Here is a 15,822-nt window from a genome sequence, read left to right as displayed (position 1 = left end):
AGTGTTTGGATGGATTTCTGGATTTCTCTGCCCGCGTTCCTATGCTCAGCCCGCCACCCATGTGGTCACTCAGCAGGAGTTCCCATTTACAGATGTTTGAGTCAGAAGTCTTGAAAGCACCTCTGACCTCCAGGGGACACTTGCCCACGTGGGAGTCCAGTGTGCCAGCACCGAGGGTCCTCTGGGCCTGGAGGGCGGGCCCCTGCAGATCGGGCGGGCAGTATGGGGGTGTCCCCCTCCGCCCTGGGGAGGTGAGCCTGAGGATGAGTGGGCTGGGGGCTCGGGTCACGTGGCTCTGAGCCGGGCCAGCCAGGATCAGTACCTCGCTCTGGCCAGGACACCCAGGGGGTCACAGTCACGTGGCCCGTAAGGTGGGTTGCCCCAGCTTAACACTTCACATCCGTGCCTCAGTCCCTGTGGAGCAGCGTCACCCGGCCACACCTGAGGTCCCCCTCTGTGACGCGGCCCTCACACACCCCACTGCCTCTGCTGAGCGGGAGACCCCCGCTTCCGCCCATCCTGGCCGGCGTACGCGCCTCCTGGAGCAGGTGCTCTGGGCTCCTGGGTACCCCCCGCCCCCAGCGGCTCCCAGCAGGTGCTCCTGGGACAGCGAGTGTGGGGTCCGCGGGCACCTGTGTGCCAGGCCCTCCGTAAGCAGTAAGCCCAGTCGCGGCTGAAGAAGGCTCCCCAATGGATCCAGGTTAAGAAATGAGGCGGGTTAATAAAGCTAAAACGCTCACAGATGCTTGTGTATAAATTTCTATTAAGTTCGTCTTCCAGCATCAGTCTCCAATAGTTTAATTTCTATATTAAATAATTAAAACTCTATTTTCAATTGCTGTGAACAATTGTTTTCCTTAATGATCTTCCCAGAGGAGCCAGTAATTTTCTATCTTGTAAAAATGATTAACTGGCGTCATTATCCCGTTTCTCTGAAATATAACCGAGCTGCTCCAGGAAGGCCATCTGTATTCAATTAATGCTCCCTTGCATTAAGACGGACAATATTACTTCATGCCATGCGCAACCCTGCTGTCCCCTCGTTTTATTATGACGATGATGGAGATAGAAACAACCAGTTTAATTATCCCATTTCCAGCAGAAATCAATTTTCAACACGTCTTCACCCTTACACAGAGGAAGGAGCCGGCAGAGCCGCTCTAGGGCCGGGCTGGCCGCCCGGGCGCTCAACGGGGCCGCCGCAGACCGTCTCGGCTCGCAGCCCAGGGTGGGGTGATCGGGGCCCGGACCCCACACGCTGGGGACACCCCTCAGGGAGAAGTGGCCCGTGAGGGTCTACGCACTGGGTGAATGTGCTGCCCCTCCCTTGGGGTCAGCCCCCAGGGGCTGCCCGCTCCCATCTCCCTCAGCATCGACCCCCCACCCCACCACCCGTCCCCCAGGCCCCAGTCTGGGTCTGCTGGGACCTGTGCCTGCTGCAAAGGGCGGGGCGGGGGTTCCAGGGGGATTTGTCGCCCTGTGCCGTGGCTGCCTTTGTCAGGGTGATTCAGGGGACGTGCCCTGCCTCGCTGCTCAATCACGCCGCGCTGTTGGCCAGCGTAATCTAATTGTTTGACATTTTTATCACAATTCATTGAGGCTGGAGGGAGAGGACGAGATGAAGGCCCCCTGCTTGGCTAAGGGCCGGGACGAAGCTGATGGGCCAAATGACGTGGGGCTCTGAGATCTTCTTGTTATAGATTTTAATTCTTTGTGACAAGTGGCAGGACATGGTATTGGGATAATCGTGGAGGCGGCTGCCCCTTTCCCCGCATCCCTTACTGCCCCCAAATGGCCCCTGGGGCAGTCCCAGGAGTCCTCGCTGAAACCCATGTCTCTGAAATGAGTCCTCGCACAAGGACACAAGAGATGTGGGCCTCACAGGCCCAGACATGGGGTTCAGCTCTGTCCAAGGGGACCACCGTGTCTGGGCACAGGTGATGCGTCCTGCGTTCAGGCCCAGGGTGTGGGTCACCCCTGTAATGCTGCTCGGAACCCCCCACCTCTCCCCTGCGTGCGCCACACGGCCCTCGGCCCCGGAGGTGGGGGGTCCCGCAGCCCCCAGCACCGCAGTCTGCCTGTGCCGTGGGACAGAGGATCAAGGTGACTGTGACCCTGAGGGACTCAGCGAGAAGCTCTGGAACCACGTGCCTCCTGCAGCTGAAGCCCACGTCTCCCAACAGCCTCTCCGGCCAGCCCTTCTCCTAGCTCCTGGCTCGGCTGTGGTGATACCCATCCTTGGGGACACCCTGACAAGAAGTGTCTGTCCAGCTGGCCAGAGCTTGCTGCACCGTAGCAGGAGCTGGACACTGACCAGCTGACCTACGGCCCCCCGAGTGGAGGATGGGTCCCCCTCCTGCCTGCCTTCTCACAGAGCCACTTTTCAGGGCTCACTCCTGGCCGGCCCTTTCCAAACGCTTCTCACGGACTGGACTGACCAGGGCTGAGCACCAAAGAACCCTGAGCCTTCCATGGCCAGGCCTGACGGTGGAGGCCAGCCCCACGGCGACCCTTGCCACCCATTCCCGTACTGCTTGTGAGCCACTGGGACCCCAGGCCTCATCTTCCTAGGTGCGTCCAGCCTGGAGTCCCAGGAACAGTGGCAGTGTTTGCTGAGGCCGGGCTGCCCAGCCTCTGAGTCCCCGGGAACGTCCTGCCTCGCCGGGTGCAGGACTGACCAGGTCAGACTCCTTCATGGAGGACATTTAGAAAGTCATGTAATTAGGCTGTTAAAGAAAAAAGTAACCCTAGAGACGCCTAAGCCGGGATGTAGTGGTCCTACCATCTGCCTCGTGCCAGACACGAGTTCTAAACCAAAAACTGCTCGGGGCTTAGTCTGTCTCGGCGGTCACCCTGCTCAAGACGGCACGAGGGCTTCGGTGGGACGGTCCGGCTCGCCTCCTTCCTTGTGACCCGGCACTCGCGGCAGTTAGCCCAATCACAGGGACACCGTTTTCTGAGATGCAGATTTAGCACGAAAGCAAATCCGCAGAGCCACCACATTCACAGCACAAGGAAGACCAGATTGGGTTTGTATTTTCTTTTTTACTTTTCCAAATTTTTCTTACTTCTACAGGTGTATGAGCGGTTAATAGATGAACACTGTTTCTGCAAGCCAGTTGGAAAGAGATCTCACACTAATAAAATTTTAATAGACCTTATAATCAGCTTAATTTCCCCCAGAGGCAGACGAGTTCTACCAGTTCGTTTGGTCTGGAATGCATTTATGCAACGGAGCCCGCCGTCGGCTCCTGCAGAAGCCGGAGGACAAGACGAGCAGCAGTGAAGGTCTCATCGGGACAGGGGTCAGCAACAGAAACAAAGACGGGAGAGTCTCCGGGAAAGCCCTGAGCGGGACCCTGAGTGCGACCCTGAGTGCCCTGAATTCCCAGGACGCTCTTTGAGCGCCACTCTCACAGCCAGGCTGGAAACCCTGTCTTCATTCTCCTTTTAAAATCCCTAAGGGGCATAATGTGGAGTAATTTCATCATCCGGAGCCCTGAACATGACCACTGCTCGCTGGGGATTTGACTGCTTTGTGTCCTGGCACTTCCCTTGGGAAGAGTTAGCTAGACCAGAAAAGGCCAGGCTGCCCCCATCAGCCGCTCTGGGCCACCTGCCACCAGCAGCGGTCATGAGGGGTCAGGCCGCACGGTTCCACCCCAGGGCCCTGTGCCCCAGCCCCAGCGTGGACACGAGCTGCATGGTCAGAACCACAACTGGAACTTGCTGGCCAAGGGGTGTGGGGCCTGGGCTGGGGCATTCCCTGCGAGGTCCCAGGTAGAGACACATGGAGCCCCCGATGACCTGTGTGGCCGCACGCAGACGCACACGCGGATGAGCAGGGGCTGCTCCTGGCGGGACGGTCATCATCTGCACGTCACCGGCCCTCGGAGCAGCGCTCAGCAGTGAGACCCCCGGCTCTGCTCTGTGGGGATCATCATTTGTTGGGGTGACACCTGCTGCTGGCTGAGCTCAGGTGTGCGGAGCCTTCTCGGTCATTTTGTTCCGTTTCTGGAGCTGTGGGTTAAGGGCCGTCGTTCTGGAAGCAGGACCCAGTCGGGATGCTCGATTGGCCTCCCAGTGGACGCCGCCCACGCAGGCAACACCTTTGGTTGGTGGATCCTGCCACAGCTGATCCCAGACCCCGGACCCCTCGAGCAAGTAGAACATGACAGGTGTGGGGACGAGTGCAGACAGAGGACCAGGTGCGTGCCCAGGCTGTCCAGCCACGCAGTGGGAGGAACGCGTCAGGGTCCTGCAAAGTGCTGGGGCCCGGAGCCCCCCCAGCCCACCCCTTCTGTGAGACCCCCGCTCACGATGGCATAGGCCACATTTCCCGGAGAGCTGAGCGCTGGCACTGTCCTCAGAGCCCAAATCCTGGCATCGAGTGGGAAGCAGAGACGTGCTGACACCCTGAACCGCCGTTGGCCCAGTGACCACGAAGCCTCGGGGCTCTCCAGGGGCAGAAACTCTCTTTCCAAACACCCCGATCGGTCAGGCGCGGAGCCCACTCGCCTGCGTGTCCTCATTCTTGGGAAGCCACAGACTCACGCGTGACCTGCTGGCTCTGGACCCAGCTCTGGACTGCAGGCGCCGGGTCAGCGGGAAGCCAGGTGACACGAGGAGCTGAGGGCCGGTCAGGAGGAGTCCTCTGCCCGCTTCTGGCCCGGGACTTCCTGCCGGCTACTCAGGGAGGGGCCCGGTCCCGCCGGGGCTGCTCCCGCTCTGGTGTGGCCCCCGACTGACCCCCGTGTCCCTGTGCTCTCTGGCTGGCTGGGCTGGTCCTGCCGTAGCCCCGGGAGCAGCTCATTTCCACATAATGCCACCTTCAAGGTACACATCAGGATGACCAGGAGCTGGGGGGAGGAGGCACTGGCCAGCTGGTGCGCTATGCCAGAGCCTCTACCGGCCCAGCCGCCGGCTTCTCAGGAGATGCCCCCGGGAGCAACGACCCCCGCAGGCCAGGCCCGATGGCGGTGCGCTCGCTGCCTCTGCCCGGTCACGCGAGGTCATGCGTGGGACATGAATCCCATCCGCGGGGCTGCTCCACGGGCCCAGCCCCGTGACATCAGCAGTTAGGGCCCCGGCACGTGGGGCCTGAGCGGGGCTGGCCCCAAGTCGGGCAGGCGCCAGATTCTGTTACTGCTCTCGGCCCGGCTTACAACCAGACACCCTGTTCGCCCAGAAGCCCGCGGCACCGGCTGCCGATGCTTGCACGTCGCCGGCTTTCAGTTCAGCCGACTCAGCACAGCTGAGCCAGCCCGTATCCCCCCAACACCCCACAGAAGTGCCCCCGACATCTACCCGCGGACAGAGCCCAGGCCCCCTCCCGCCGCCTCCTGCACTTTCCCCTCCCGGTGGCTGTCACGCGGCACCTCCCCCCCCCCCCCCCCCCCCATCAGCCTGGAAATCCTGGCCAGCCCTTGAGGCTCTCACCGGGGCTGGGGGTGGCCCGAGAGGGCCTGCAGCCCCCCGACTCCACGGACGCAGAAACTGACGAAAACTGCAGCGGGAGGCGGCAGGCGGAAGCGGCAGGCGGAAGTGGAGGAAGGCGGCAGGCGGAAGCGGAGGAAGGCGGAAGCGGAGGGAGGCGGAAGGCGGAAGCGGAAGGCGGAAGGCGGAAGCGGGAGGCGGAAGGCGGACGGCGGAAGCGGAAGGCGGACGGCGGAAGGCGGCAGGCGGAAGCGGGAGGCGGCAGGCGGAAGCGGCAGGCGGACGGCGGCAGGCGGAAGCGGAAGGCGGAAGCGGAAGCGGAAGGCGGAAGGCGGAAGCGGGAGGCGGACGGCGGAAGCGGAAGGCGGACGGCGGAAGGCGGCAGGCGGAAGCGGGAGGCGGACGGCGGAAGGCGGAAGCGGAAGGCGGACGGCGGACGGCGGAAGCGGAAGGCGGACGGCGGAAGGCGGCAGGCGGACGGCGGAAGGCGGCAGGCGGCAGGCGGCAGGCGGAAGCGGAAGGCGGACGGCGGCAGGCGGAAGCGGAAGGCGGCAGGCGGAAGCGGCCGGCGGCCGGCGGACGGCGGCCGGCGGGGCTGCAGAGACGCCGCGGCCGTGGGGCCCAGTGGGTTTCTTGGTGCCATGGTAGGAGCCCAGACACAGAGAACAGGTCGATAACCTACTTAGAGGACCGGGGGTGGGGGGAGGTGTGTCCTGGGCGCCCAGCTCGGGTCAGAACCACCTGGGTGATGTCTCCCCACCGCCCGCTCCCAGGGCAGGGCCTGGTCTGCTACGGCTGCCAGGGCTGACCCGCTAACATGGTCCCCTCCTGCCATGTCGGTGACTTCAGGACAGACCCAGAGTCGTCTTTGGGATTCTATCACCTTTGTGTCCCTGCCCCACTCTGCCCTGGCCGTGCGGGACCTGCAGTGACAGCGGCGGCGGTCGCGCCGAACGTGCTTCACGGCCGAGAAGCTGGGCTCCAAGTGCCAGCCTGGCTGGTCCCGGCACTCGCCCCGCACATGGCCCCAGACGCATGGGCATTGGTGGTGTTTTTATAAATGTGACGAAAGCGTGCTCGTCGGAAAACAAGCCAAAACACAGCAGAGAATACAGCAGAGACACTGTGGGACTTGATCTCGCCACCGTCCCTCTCCAGAGCGTCCGGCACCCGAGGGCCCGGCCAGGCTCCTTCTCTGGGTAACGGTTCACAGATTTAACGATGAGGCGACCTCCGTGTGTTTTACGAAACAAAGTGCGCAGGACGCCAGGACGCTAGAGACGCCCTCAGGGCGGGGAGTCCCCACACACACCTCCATGGGCCCTCGCAGTTTGGACGATGCCCCACAGCAGGTGTGGGGGCCCCGTGGCCGTAAGCATTGCATCGGTGAACCCCCCAGTGCTCCCCTCCCGTGACCACAGCAGGGCCCTGTTTTCAGGACGGAGAACCCCGTGTGTTTACCAGGTCACATGTTCCTCCCTCCCTGCCCGCATGGGGAGCGTGACTGCAAGTGCGTGGCCACCCGTGGGTTTCCTTCCGTGTCCTCGTGCGTTTCTGTCATTTCCAGCTCCAAGGGTTTTGGCACCAGGTGCGTCTCCAAGCACTGGCGGGCAGTGCCCGCCACTGGAAATTGCAACTTCGACTTGGGTCAAACCTACAGATCTGGGTCACTTTTCCAACTCAGGGGTCTGCGTGTCACGCATGAATCATGTTTGTCAGGGACATGCGTGCCCCCTTCTCCCGCTCGTCCCGGGAGTTTCCGGGGAGGTAGCTCCAGCCCCATCCTCGATGCACCCAAGGGAAGGATGAAGAGTGGAAGTGATGACAAGCGGTAAGGGCCACGGAACCGAAGCAGAGAAAGGAAACAAAGCACCAAGGAGGGGGTGGCGGGTCCCGGACGCCGGCCGTGGCCACCGCACCCACAGGGTGACACCGTCAGGGAGGCCCCTCGCGTGGGGTGGTCGGAACTTGCTGCAGGTCCTCAGGGTTTCACGGGGGAGCGGGGCCGACCTTCTGGGAACAGCAGTCACTTCACCGAAGACAGCAAGAATGCTGTGTGGACGCAGGGCCGGCGAGGACACCCCCGATGGACAGGGTCCTCACCCGGCCCCTGCGGTCAGCCAGCCTCGGCCACCGCTGGAGCCGTGAGCCCCCTGCCTGCGTCCCTGCATGCCCAGCCCCAGGCTTGCTGTGGGCTCCCTTCTGGCTGGGGGAGGGGCAGGCTGCAGAGGAGAATCCCAGAGCCCAGAATCCCCGGTGCAGCATCTAGGAGCGAGGGCCGTTCTGAGCACCCCGTGCCTCTTCTCCATGTGCCCTACTCACATGGACACCCCCAGGCCGTCCGGGTCCTCTGGATGCTGCTGTCCACAGGCCCCCCTGCAGGATGGGATCTGGCCACCCTGCCCTGCCCCCACCACGCCTGCCCGAGGCAGAAGCCACTGCCCAGCCCAGCCCCACGTGGCGTGGCCTTTCCATCTGGGCTCTGCTTGTGTCACTCGGGGGCCTTGGGCATTCTCAAGGACCGTCCTGGGTGTGCCAGGCCCAGCGGTCATGGGCGGCCTCGGTGTGCCACACGCGCAGTGAGTCGGGGACCTGTCTTTGAGCAACACTGACGCAGTCGGCCTCCGCGGTGGGTCTGAACTTCCTCCGGTGACGTCTTCCAGGACATGCCCCCCGCCCTGGCCTCTGACCCCTGGGCAGCTGGCGATGTTTCTAGACCCATACCTGCTGCTCTGTCCGGGAGTTCTTGGAGTCCTCTGTGGGAATGGATACCTCAGGGTACCAGGTGCTGGCTGCGGGGTGGGCTCCCAGAGACCTCGGAGGCCTGGGTCAGGGTGCCTGCTCTTGGAATCCCTGGGTTTGCGAAATCTTTGCTTGGGAGCAGGAGAGACCTCCCAGAACCCCAACCTTCCTGTAGGCTCAGCTCTAGGTCACCTCCTCACGGAGCCTCCAGAATCCCCTGGCCCTACCTGTCCATGGCTCCTCAGTCAGCTGCCCACGTGTTCCTTCCCGTTGCACTGTGCAACGGGGGGCAGGGACTGCCATCAGATGTCTCCGGTGTCCAGGGAGAGCAACAGGGAGGAATTCACGAGGAACCCTTCAAGGTTACCCAAATGTCGGTCACAACTGAAGACTTCAAAACATAGACCATCCTGTTCCTTTGGGCTCTGGGATGCTCTAATCGCGCAGCAGCCAGCCCCTGCTCAGTGACACTGCGTAACGTAAGAAACATCCCCACCGCCAAAGCCCCGAGGCTGGTTTCCCAGGGTCGCCTGCCCTACTCCTTGGGTCGTCTTGCCCTGGGCTGGGTCTGAGCCGCGCCATTTTCCTCCAGAGGGAAAGAGCCCGAAAACTGGTGGACACACAGGGTGTCTGAAGGATTCTGCTTGGGTCAACAATCATCCCCTCTCACCTTTCCTTGGCCACAGCAATCCATGGCTGCATCATCAGGAGGACAAGTACAGTCCTCCCAGGAGGAGCAAAGCAAGTCACCCGGCTCAGCAGCAGGAGTACTCTGGCTGGTGTTGTGGGTCACGTTCCCTCGAAAAATTTCACCAGATATGACCGTTCCTGGGCCCTTCGTCATCAGGTGGGGAGAGCTCACTGGGCCTCTGCAGACCAAGCCGCACACTGATGCCACAGGCCACCAGCACCCGGGGGAGTGCCCGCACCCCTGACCCCATGGCAGGGAGGGGCTGGTGGGCCTGGGCACTGCACACAGCCTCTGAGACCCTGGGCCTCCCGTGGCCAAACCAGAGCACTGGGCCAAGCTCACTCCCCTCCCCAGCCATGCTGAGCCCATTGCCCAGGCAGGTGGACCACCAGGCAGCAGGCAGCACTGGCCAGGGGTCCAAAGACCCCCACACATTACAAGGAGCCTGGGGGAGGGGGTGCATAGAGCCTCACACAGCAGGTGCGTACCCCGGAGTCAGAGGAGCTGTTCTCCGCAGCCTGGATGTTCCCCTCTTATTGGTCCTTATGGGACAGCACACCCACCAGGCTAGGGCAAACACTAGGGTCTCCTAGACCAAGGCCCCTGCACATTCCATCACTGGGAGAATGGGACAGGCCCCAGCGCTCTTGCCTGAGACCCTCTCCTGGCTGGGGTCCTGCCCTCCCCACCCTTGGTGCTCAGTAACCCCTAGAAAGCAAATTGGCTCTCATCAGAGACGTTCCTTCCCCAGGCAGAATCCTGAAACCCTCCTCCGGAACTCTGGGGGCCCCCAGCTTCCTCCAAACCGTCCTGTCTCCTGGGAAGCAGGCCCCTCCCCCAGCCGAGAGCCTCAGTCACTCTGTGACCCACCAGGGGCCTCGGGACCTCCCATTACAGGCAACCAGTGGCTGCATCCACTCAAGCGACAGGCAGGTCCTGAGGGCCTACGACGGAGCGGACAAGGTGGTTCAAGTCAGGGAGCATGGGCCCTGCTCACAGGGAGGGGCAGAGACAGCCCCACGATGAGGGCAGCCCCTTCCACGTGGCCAAGGCCTGCTGGACACACAGGGTGAGGAAGGGGCACCTGAGGGGTGGACACCACCTGTCCCCTGGGGAGGTGCTGCCGTGGCACAGCCAGGCCCTCCTCTGCCATGATGCTGGAGTGGGGGCTGGGACCGGGCCTGGACGGTAGCCAAAAGCCCTTCTGGAAGCCTCCACCTGGCCAGTCCCGTCCCGTCCGGGGAGCACAGCGACAGCCGTGGAGCAGAGGCCCTAACACAAATCTTTTACTCGGTGCTCAATTAGCACGTTTGGCTCGCAGTCAGACCCCTCCACCCCCCGGAGAGCAGCCCCCGGGAGAGAGCTCATTACCCACGATTGCACATCTGGGGCCCACGCGGCCCTGGGGAATGAGCTCTGAGCTGTGATTTACGGCCACTTCCCTTTGTCCTTTCCTCAAGGAGACAAGATTCTTGGGACCCCGGAAGAGGGCTTCTGAGACGCGGTATGACGGCCGCCCTGAGGACTGGCCTCTGCAGTCCTGATGGGGGGCGGCCCCTCCCGGGGGGCCCTCCTGTGACTGGGACCTGGGCAGCTTTGCAGAGCTCCCCTGGCCTGGACCCTGTGTCCTCACGGCACAGGGGAGGGGTGGTTTCCAGCATGGCTCAGGTCCCGGGGAGTGGCAGGTCCCTCTCGCTGGGTGCTGGGCGTGGAGAGGGGCTGCAGCCCGACCCATTCTGGAATGTGGCACACGGGTGTGCGGCGGGGCACGGGGCTCTGGGAGAGTCGGGCGCCTCTCGGAAGCACGGCCGCCAAACAAAGCGGCAGGGCGGGCCGAGGGCTCAGGTTTGCTGCGACCTTGGGGTGGACCAGCCCACGGGGAATCCCCTGTCTTGGGCTCCAGACTCCCTCTGCAGGGCTCATTCCGGCTGTCAGCTGCAGTGTCCGCTGGGCTGGAGCCTGCGGGGCGTCTCTGTGGAGTGTGTGGGTCCCGAGGGAGGGACCCTGGAAGTGGAGGAGGAAGACACCACCTGGAGGGGCCATCGTGACTGCAGAGGTCAGGAAGCCAAGAGCGAGCCATGACGCTCTGCCCAAGGAGGGTGGGGGTGCCCCCCTCGTAAGACGCTCTCACGAGAGGCTGGTGACGGTGGCCATAACGGGCTGCGTGTCAGCGGAGGAAGGACACACCTGTATGTGGGCACCTGCAGCCACGAGATGTCTGTGGACTCATGTCCCCAAAGCGGAGGGTGACCCTGTGTTGTATGGCCAATCACAGGTCACCGCTGGCACGCAGCCCGTACCCACCCTGCGCGGAGAGCAGGTGTGCAGATGTGAAGACCCCTCCCATCGAGCCCTTGTGTGTGGGGCTGTACACACTTGCTGAGGAGGGGAGTGAGGCCCGCAGTGCAAGACACCAGGAACTCGGGCCTCGCCACCAGAACACGCAGGTAATTCTGTGGATGTGACATTTTTCTGGTAAGTAGCTTTTAAACAAAGAAAGGCCCTGGAGTGAGGGGGAGGAGCTGGGGGTGCAGGGAGGGGCAAGGCAGGGTCCATGGGAGCACCGGGGGAGGTGTCCCCTGGCCATCTAGGTCCCATCCCCCCCTTACTGCTGCCCAGATTCCTGGCCAAAAAGGTGAGGGCAGCTGGGGTTCCCCAGCACCCCAAGCCTGCTCCCAGTCCCTCGCCCCTTCCTTAGCACATGATTGGGACCCGCTTCCAAGGGCCCCTCCCAGCTCCGAGGGTCCCAGCCTTCCCAGGCCTTGCCAGCCTCTTCCTGCCCACCTCTCCGTGCCCAAGACGCCCCGTGGTTCAGGGGACCCACGCTGGTGTCTACCCCTGGGGAAGCACAGACTCCTCCAGGACCCGACACAGAGCTCCGAAGCCTGGGACCCAGAGGTATGTCCGTCCCTTCATCCGGAACACCTGAGCACGTGGAGTCCTTGCTGACCTGGACGTGGACAGGCCGCCGCGCCCAGAGCTGGTCACTCAGCAGATGCTGCTGGGCAGAGGGGCCTTGGGTGTTTCTGGGACTGGATCCACGGAACCCTGCTCAGCAGCGTGGGTGGGGTGGGCGGGGTGGGGGGGAGGGGCAGGCAGCGGGGGGGGGGGGGGGGGGGGGGGGGGGGGCGCGGGCCCGCGGGCGCCCCCCGCGCCGGGGGGCTTGGGGGGGGGGGAGCAGCTAGCTCCTCCTCACGCCTGCCCCGCCCAACTCAGGGCCTTTTAGGCAGCCCTGGTCACTTGTCCATCTAGGGCAGGGGCAGGGTAGGTGAGGTCTGCCAGCAGAGATTCTTTGCATGTGGTGCTGGGGGCGGGGAGTGGGGGCGTTTTGTGGGGGGGGAGGGGTGCGATTTGCTCTAGCTCCTCCTTCTTGAGCAGCCACAACACTGTGGCCTCCTGGGCCTGGGCTCCAGGGTCCTGGGGACCCCACGTCTTCCCTTACCCTGTGAGCTCTGCAGCTGCAAGGTTATATCTGGGTCACCTCAGTGATCCCTTTCCTTCTTTTGGCTCACGGACCCCTGGGTTAGCAATCCCTGAATCAGACCCCACTGCGGGGTCTCATCACACAGGTGGTTGAGAGCTGTGGGAACAAAGCAAGGGCCCTCTGCCGGGTGGGCAGAGGGGGGGTGTGGGGGGAGGTGTGGGGGGGCGTGTGGGGTTGGGGGTGGCGGCCCTCAGAGAGCCCGGCCCAGAGCGGTCATGGTTGGGGCAGGTGGCAGCTCAGGGACCTGTGATGTCCCCTTCACTGACAGTGTCTTAGAGGACTCACTGCTTCTTTGCCGGTGGAGCCCGAATCCAAGCTCCCGTCTGGTGTCCCACCTGTCCCCTCCCACCTTCCCCCAAGGAGCCGTGCTGCGAGGACACCTGGGACCACCTGTGCTGACCCCACCTCCCAAACAGCGGTCCCCTCTGGCAGGCTCTTGCTGAAGCTTCTCCTCTAAGGTTTGTTCCCCCCCGCCCGCCCCGCACGCGCCTGCACTGCCTACCAGGGCCCTCCCAGGGCACGCCTGGCACACGGTAGGTGCTGAAAAAATACACGCATAAAGGTCTGTACGGAACAGCCTGCTCTACGCCTTCCCACCACGTGTAAGTTTGCAGGGAAAGCCCCACCTTCCTTTGCAGGACATTTTCGAGACCAGGAGGTGGCATTCTCTAACCTCTCCACTCTGGGGCGGACCAACGCTGGGAGCCCAGGGGCGTTTCTTCCCTGCAGGCCGCCTCGGACCTCCCCGGAGGGAAGGAGGAACTGAAGGGGGTGCGGGTAGGAGCCCCAGCAAGCGGGTGGAAGGGGCGCAGGTCAGAGGTGTCAGGCAGGGAGCCTTCACACCGGGACAGGGGCACTGCAGGGACTGGGCCCGAGGCGAGGGTCCAGGAGAGTGGAAACCGTCAGGGTCGCCGGCTTGCGAACCCCGAACCCCAGAGCTCCTGGCAAGGTTGGATGGCTGGGGAGCTCACCGGGACCCGCACCGCGCACCTCACCGCCCCAGCGCGCACTCTCTCTCCGCCCCGGTCCTACAGCCTCGGCCACTGGCTCCCCTCGGGGGCCGCGCTCGCTGAAGCCAGAGGAGACGCGGCCGCACTCGCGACCCCAAGCGTTCCCGCCGGAGCCCAGGGAGGGCGCAGTGACGTGGACAGACCCAGGGTCGCTGAGGCGCAGGACAGCTACTCGGGGGCTCTTTTTCCTCCGCGGTAAAAACAAAAACAAAAACAAAAACAAAAAATGGCTGGGAGGCTCCCGCCTAGAGCGCAGCGCCAGGATCCGCGCTCCGCGCTCCGAGCCAGAGCCGCCAACACCCTTTGGAAGGAGAGTGCGCCCCTGTCGTCCTGCCCCGGCGTGCCCTTCCTGTACCGCCCCGCGGCCGCCTCTGGTCGCCCCCGCTCATCCAAGGGTTAGTAGAGCAAAGAGGGGTACCTGAGGAGGGACGCGACCCCGCCCCCGCCCCCACTCGGCTCCGCCCACTCAGTTCCGCCCCCACTGGAGCCCCAGCCTGGGCCACCAAGCGTCTGCCAGGGGTAGGGGGTTTGGGGAGCCCAGAGCGGCCCCAGTCCTGCGGGGAGAGTGTCCCCGAGCCCAGGCGGTCGGGGCGCACACAGGCTGTTGCTTGCTCCGAGGAAGTGGGGCGTGTTCTAAGCGAGACGGAGCGGGTCTCGCGGCGGGGGGGACCTGCCGCCAGAAGCTGCGCCGGAATCCCGGGAGTCCCAGAAGGGCGCTGCCAGTGTCCTGGGGCTCAGCATCCGCCGGGACAGAGCGCCTGCGGGGCGACCACACCGGGATTGGGCAGGTGCGGCCGGGGAAGGATGTGGGGAGAGAGCAACCGCACCGCACGCGAAGCTGAGGGCCCCATGCGCCCGCAGCCTCACCCGGCAGCTCGGCGCCCCAATCCAGGGGTGAGCACCGAAGGCCCCCCAGCCCCACAGGCCAGTGGCTGTCCGATTGGATCTGGCGCAGGGACCCTCAGAGCCAAGACCCCACCACTAACTGCCCAAAACGAAAACAGAGCCCCAAAGGACACCGTGGGAGCGGACCCTGGGTCCCTGCACCGAGCCGGGTGGCTGGCCTTCGTTCACACCATCCACAGCCCCGCGGGCTCGGTGATACCCCAAAGTCGTTGCTGACAAACCGCAGGAGGCCCCAGAGAGGCGGGCCTGGCGCACTCTGCCCACCCCTGGCCAAGCAATGCCCTCTGTTCCCTGGCCTTCGGGTCATGTCTCAGAGCGGGCAGTGAGTAGCAGTAAGAGCCGACAGGGTTTAACGTGACACCCCACGCGAAAGGATGAAGGCACAACGCCCAGCATTTTACTCCGAGCCTGTTCTCTGCCGGCGCCCAGGGTCCACTACGATCTAATTTGAAGCCCACAGCCATGCGACGGGCTGGGGGGCTTTTCCTACCGGAAGGGAACAGCTGACCACCTCGCCCCCCCACCCCGCGACCCCTGTGAAGGCCCCGCTCTGCCCAGTGCACTTGGAGAGCGCATCCGTCCAGGCCCTGCACGTGGCCGCCGCCCGCCCTGCGTCTGGGCTCTGAGCCCGGTTGGTCCTTGCTCTGTGGTCTCGGGCGGCGCTTCACGAGACCGCGGCCTGTGGGCTCGGTCGGGGGGGTTCGGTCGAAGCTTGAGGCTCAGGCTGCCTCCCGGGAGCCAAGCTGCGAATTCGCGACAGGGAAAGGCTGCGCCCGCAGGCCCGCACTGTCCCCGCGCCCCGACCCGGCAGAGGGCAGTGCCGTGGGCTGGGAGGGGACCGGGAACTGTCCGCCTGGCAGCGCCCGCGAGTCGCCGGCCTCGCGCGTGGCCCCGGGACGGGTCCCAGCAGCGCGCCGCCAGAGTGCTGGTGAAGGCCGGGCAGATTCGCGCTGGCCCTTCGGCATGTGGACTACCGTGGACTACGCGGTCCAGCGTCCCCCGTGCGCCTGCGTCCCACAGAAAGTTACCCCCAAATGTTCGCGGCACTCCTGACACCTGAGCCCGGGGCGGCCGGGAAGCCGCCGGGGCGGGTTTGGGGGCTCGGGCCATGCCCCCACGACGGCGCCTGCTGGCTCCCCGAGCCGCGCACCTGGGGCTCTTCACCGAATGGGGCGCACAGAGCGTGCTGAGCGGATCCTCAAATCTGCATTCTTTCGGGCGATAAAATATGTTCTCGTATTTTTTCCTGATTTCCCATTAAAACCTTTGCCTAACTAAACTCCCATCCAACGGGATTTATTTCGTCCCGGGGGAGATAAATCAGGGGGCAAATTTACAGCCGGGGAGGCACCTGCCTCGCTAATGGGCCCTTCATGGAGTGCGCGGCCGGCGGGGGCGCGCAGACGGGCGGGGCGCTGGCCAATGGCCGGGCCGCGGGCCCCGCAGCCAATCAGCGCGCGCGCCGCACGGGGGCCCCCGCGGTTATCAGCGCGTCCGGCCCGCGCGGCGCCGCTCCGATCGGCCCCGGAGCCGCCACCGCCGCCGCCGCCGCT

Source organism: Enhydra lutris, unplaced genomic scaffold, assembly GCF_002288905.1.
Source record: "Enhydra lutris kenyoni isolate GAN:26980312 unplaced genomic scaffold, ASM228890v2 scaffoldscaffold12, whole genome shotgun sequence".
Lineage (NCBI taxonomy): Eukaryota > Metazoa > Chordata > Mammalia > Carnivora > Mustelidae > Enhydra > Enhydra lutris.
This window is presented reverse-complemented; position numbering follows the sequence as displayed.